This window comes from Physcomitrium patens, chromosome 8 (assembly GCF_059467195.1).
Source record: "Physcomitrium patens ecotype Gransden chromosome 8, ASM5946719v1, whole genome shotgun sequence".
Taxonomy (NCBI): domain Eukaryota; kingdom Viridiplantae; phylum Streptophyta; class Bryopsida; order Funariales; family Funariaceae; genus Physcomitrium; species Physcomitrium patens.
Window position 1 is genome coordinate 13,724,363 of NC_143417.1, and position 6,225 is coordinate 13,730,587.

At 27.5% G+C, this 6,225-nt stretch overlaps 1 long non-coding RNA gene across 1 annotated transcript; it reads left to right on the forward strand.

Moving 5' to 3' along the window:
• The first annotated feature begins 3,364 nt into the window (after positions 1–3,364).
• Positions 3,365–4,599, forward strand: LOC149988481 (uncharacterized). The gene is made up of 2 exons (XR_016504569.1): positions 3,365–3,966; positions 4,354–4,599. It is a non-coding gene; the product is annotated as an uncharacterized LOC149988481 (long non-coding RNA).
• Positions 4,600–6,225: the final 1,626 nt, after the last annotated feature.

The window sequence follows — 6,225 nt, forward strand, 5'->3', positions numbered from 1 at the left end:
AGTGGATAATCTACAACTTTCAAAATACAACAATAGAAATAGGGTGATTCACTCATTTTTAAAAGAAGACAAGAATAATAAATTAGTACTCTCGCCAAACTTTCAAAGACATGAATCTTTAAAAAAAATACCTTAATACACTCTCTTGTTTCTCAAAAAGACTTGAAAATCACTTGAAGATGATATAGTATTAAATTAGAATGGCTATTGCCAAAGATAAGAAGATTAAAAGTCTAAAAACAAGATTAAGGACTAAAAAGGCACTGACAAGAGTGAAGAAGGCTTCATTCTTGCCTCCATATATATTCTTAACTAAGAGCTACATAGTGATGTCTAATAGGACTTGAAAAATATGTTAACTACGCAAGACACGTGTCTTAACTTGCAAGAGAAGTTTTGTATATGTGTGCCACATAATTAGCTTGTTTTGTAAGCTACTAATACATGATTAACTTATTGCACAAGTTTCTAACCTATTGATCAACTATAGACACATGTAAAGTCAAAGCAACATTTATAAAGCTTCTCTAGAAAATATTATGAAATAAATCTACTTTTATCTACTTCTATTTAATCATATAGGTAAATTTTAGAATAAGTATGTATGTCTATGATATATAAGCAAGAAAAATTCTTGACATATACCATATTTAAAGCAAAGAAAATTTCGGCTATGGGACCATATCATAATATTTTGTAATATGCTTATATTTGTAGTAAAGATTATCAACTTTAATTGTACAAATTTTCTAAAAAAGATTATGTTTGCTTGCAATAAGAGACATATATAACACTTTATATCAATGAATGCTATAAATTTCTTAAAATATAATATGTTTTTTCTAGTAGTATTTTAATACTTAACAAAAAAAGATAGATAAGAATGTTTTAAAAAACTAAAAATTATATCTAATGCTATATTTTTTATAGATATTCTTCATCTATAATTAATAATTTTATCCTTTAATGTTTATTTTAAAAATTGATGTAACACATAAGAAGTGACTACTATATTTTTATATGATCAATGACAATATGAATGGCACATGCCATTTTTGATACCATATCTAACTATCTTTTAGATGTTAAATTTATTGTTATTTTCAAGGATCTTTATACAATGTTATGTCTAACATACATAAATGACTTTTTAAAGTTTGGTTGTAATTGTGTAATGGCTATACTATCATTCAATATTGAATATGTGCCAATTTGTATATGTAGGCTTAGAACTAAAAATATATATTAAATACAAGATTTTATGAAAATAATTATTGAATTGATTAATAATTGATTTGAAATATGCTCAGACTGCCATCTTCTGCCATTTTTTTGACTTTCTTAGCATGCAATATGGCCACAACTTTGACTAAATTGTGTATTGAGGGTAAAGTGGTGATTAGTTTAGACTTTGGTCTTAAGAATTTAGTTTAATAATGAGGTTGCTATTATCAACAAAAAAAAGTATTTATAAAATATTTTTTTTAAGGATTTATGTATGCATGTTATTTTATAGTTAATATAATTATGTGACACTCAATCTATTAAAGCACACAAATTATTTTTATGTAAAAGCTATTACATAATGTGGTGTATTATGTATTTATGTTTTGTAATCAATATGATTTTGCAGTAGTAGATATGTTGTAGTGCAAGATGATTATTTATACAAAAAATATAATCATATCATGATTTGTAAAAAATAGAAATTTTAAAATAAAATTTGGAATTCAAAATCATAATATGAAGAACTTAAATAATTTATTTCATGTCATAAACATTTAATAATACTTTTACAGTAAAAAGAATACAGAATAATAAAAACACACGGTTTGATTTTTAAAAAACATTATAATTGATCATTATCATTTTAAAATGTATAATGAATTTGATCTGAATTCAAATGAAAATTATTTATAAATTACTTCTAAAAACTATTATCATTTATAGAATATGTATCTTAAATGCTTGTAGTTTATATTAATATGATTGCAAAATTATATACGATATTTAATAAATATTGACGTGTATTTGTAAGAATTATGCAATTAAATTGTTATTGGATTATTTTTTATGTATTAAAAATGCATGAAAAAAAAACATTTGTAAACTCTAAAATCAAGTAGAACATGACAGTGTTTTTATTTATTTATTTATTTTTATTTTTTTTACTGGTTGTATTTAATGTATGCTAATTGAAATATAAAACTTTTAGATATGCTAATTATAGCTACAACTGTAAATATCTACTTAATTTATTTTTTAGAAAAGAAAAAGAAAGGTTAAATAATAATGATTGCTAAACTTTAACAATTTAAAATTGTAAATCCAATATAAATCAAAAAAATGAAAATTCATGTGTTTTTTTAATGAATTATACACTTTATTGATTTACTAATGTGATTATTGGAATTATATTGTAATCATATTATGACAAACATCTATTATACATACATTCAAAAGTTTTGCTAGTTTTATTAAAAAAAATAAAAAATAAAAAACAAAAATGAAAATAAAAACAAAATACTTGATGGTAGTAAAAAAATGTACATTATATTTTCTGCAGGATTTGAATTCAAAATTAGTAAGTGTTTCCAAAATCACGTTATTTGAAATTTTTAATATTGAAAAATATGTAGATTCCTTTCATTTTAATTGTAAGTACATGGCTAATGACTACAAGTACCTTAAAGACATTTTTAACAGTACAACAAAACCCACTACAATTGAAGTATTTAGAAGACATATTTAACTTTAGCATGTTTATGGAAATTTACACCCATTGTCTAAAAATAATTCTTCACAGTTTACAAACACAATTAAAGTATGATTGTTTGCACTGTAGATCTTGACATCCAGAAATAAATTTCAAACTTCGAAATGAATAACGTTTTCATATGACATAAAAGTAAATTGCTTATTTTCCTAGAATCTTTTTGCACAGAAAAAGAAAAAACCAATAAATAAATAAATATATATATATATATATGCATACATATACATACATATGTATATAAACACACACACAACACAGTTAATTCCATTCTGAACGGGATAACTACTTTAACACATCCACGAAGATTTTCAAGCTGTTTTGGCTTGTGCTTTGTTTCCAAACACGCTTACTCAGCAATATTGCTCCAATCAGGCGCTGGCAGTTCTCGCTGAACCATCACCTACCAGGCAATTGCATTGCGTTGACGGAACATATTCTTGGTCTACCTGATAAAAATGATGTGGTACCGCTGGCCTCCTTCGTTCCGTCGTGGCTTCGCTTCTATCACATTTTGTTGTTGCTCATTACAGCCACGCTTTTCACATAGGTCCCGCATTTATGTTCCTCGCTCTGCCTTCTGCATCAGATCTCTATCCGAACGGTTCTGCATGCACAATAAGCTGCATCATTTGTAGTTTCAAGTGGACGGTTTTCCTCGGTCTTGCCCATTGTTCGTATCACTTATCGGCTCTGTTAAGCGAAGTTGAGCTTGGAGTCTGCTGACTCAGTGAGGGATGATTCTTGTAGTAAAGGATGTTCGAGCTTGTGGTGTGGAGGAGAGAGACGAGAGGACGAATGTATGCTCAACTGTTTCAGGGATAGGGGATTATGAAGTAGTTCATGCGCTGAATTTTAAGGGAATTTGCTTGTGGAAATGATTGATGAATTACTTGCCGGCGGTGAATATGAGTTAAATAACCTGGCGAGGAAGTGCGTAAGAGTATTGGCAGCGATGGTCTGTTAGCGAGTGGGTGTTAAGGAGTTGTATAATGTGTGGGATGATATCTGCACTAGTTGATGTCAATGTGGAGGGGATGGGCACGTCCAGCGGGAATGAAGGAGGACTTTCTGTTAACGAAGATATCACCGCAGGCGTTTATGCTCCATCTGCTGGCAAGGTGTCCAAAACTTCTATGGTCACGATGACGCAAACGGGCACCATGAGCAAAGATTTTGTTCGGAACGTTCAGGTTTTGGTTGATCCAACCACTCTTCCCTGGCACTTAGTTGATATTATTGACAGAAAACTCAGTAGCGCTACCGATTTGTAACTTGCTCTGAAAGTTTAGAGTCCAAAATCTTTGATTGTAGATTTCCATAGCCAATCTAGTTGTGTCTAGGACTCTAGGCCTTTGATTTTGGTGAGCATGTTGATTTTTAAGCTATGCGAGCCCTGAATGCTACTGGAATCACTAGCTGAGATTTATTCGGAATGTCTCCTCAGGCCCGTGTCATGGTGCTCCTTGTGAGGCACAGATTGTAAAGTTCACAAGATGATCTACATACCTCGGTTTTGTACTCTCAGAAACATTGTTGATATCGCAGAAAGGAATCTTTTGCCAATGGATTGTCTGCAGGTGCATCTGCCATTCGAATCCTCAACTACCTGAAAGTAACTTGATCTACAAAGACTATTGACCAATCAGGGCAAAATCGTTGAAAAAAGCCACTAGGGAGATAGAAATCAACGCAGATGCAGAAATATTGCGCCTCGCATTGTGTGCTAAAAACCATAAAGCGAATGCAACATTGCAGCAAATGTACATAAGTTGCTAGCAAAGATGAGGTAAATTCCGATTTCACAGAGGACTGATTCTGCTTCAGAAGCTTTAACTCTTGATCCTCTTCACTAGATACAAAAGTGGTGAGTTGTTGGGTGGTGCGTGACCTGCGTTGGATGCTCATGCATACTTGAAGTTTTCTGTGACATCAAAGCACAAAGAGTGGAGCCTTCAGGAGCTACTATGTTAGTGTGCATGTTTGAAAGGTAAGTTTTTGTGCATCAGGCGTAAAGCTATCAATCGTTTATAAACATGGTAGATTTTCACACAATGTATTGAAGTTGAGATCTTATGTTCTAATGTTTAAAATATGTTGGAGATTTTAAATGTGATTTTATTTTTATTTAATTTTCATCATAAAAATCTTATCTATTCATGTTATTTATCTCAATGTGTTTTTAAAAGATTTTTAAATTTTTTAATATCTTAAAAAATCTAAAATTATTTGATGTATAATAAAAAACTTTAAAATATATTAAATTATAATAATTATCAAATATAAAAATATATTACCATGCCTCCTAATAGATGGATTAAAGATCTAAAATATATTCTTAAATAATTTTATTTAATATATTTTTAAACCATTATAAATCATTCTTTTTAAACTTTTGTAAATTTAATTTTAGAATAAACAAAACTACTAATTAGTTTTTATACTATTTTAAATATATATGTTATTGAGTTAGTTTTTTTTCTACCAATATTATTTAGTTATGTTTCTTGAGGGTTTTAATACAAGGAGAAAAACTACCAAATAAAAAAATTAATATGAATAGAAGCATTTACAAACTAGTTTAGTCTAATTAAGTATTATTATTACTTGAAATTTTGTCGCTAATAGAAATTGGTTTTAATTATGACTAAATAATTCTTTTGCTTTTGTATCTAATACTCTTTGCCTAATTATTGAATTTAAACTAATTTATAAGAAAAAATAATGACCAATTAGATAAACATTGCAATTAATTTTTATAATTTCTTTCTAATTTTACTTAATTTCTTTGAATAAATAATAGATTTAAATAAAAAGTTATCAATATTGAATTCTAATATAAATTATTATTATTATTCTTCCAATTATTGGTAGTACTTTATTAAATTTGTACTTAATATGAATATTAAACATCTACTGGTCAATCTAGTATTATTGTTGAATAAATATAATTCTAAATAAAAAATAATATTCATTATTATAATAAAATTGTATTTACTCAAAAAATTCCAACCTCTCTTGGTTGGTGACATCTCCCCAGTTAGAATATGTTTTCAGTTGGGATTCTATTATTTTTATAGGATGTTCGATTATAACTACTAAATAAATTATAACAACCTATTTGGTAATCAAAATTGGTTTAATAACTTATTAATAAGCTATTTAAAAGCGAACTATTCAATTTGGAAATAAAAATTTAAAAATTGTTTTTTAATTTATTAGCTTAAATATAAAATATTTATAAATATATTCATAAATTATAATATTTTTAAAATTTAATTATTATAAAATTAATAATATAGTTAAATTTTAATTTTTTTAAAATCTATTTTTATTTAGAAGAATATTAAATTGATACTAGTATTGATTCAAGTGATACATTTATTATTGTACTCTCCAACCTTCATTCTAACTTCTTCATCTTTTGTTTTTATTTTCTTTCTCTCATTTCC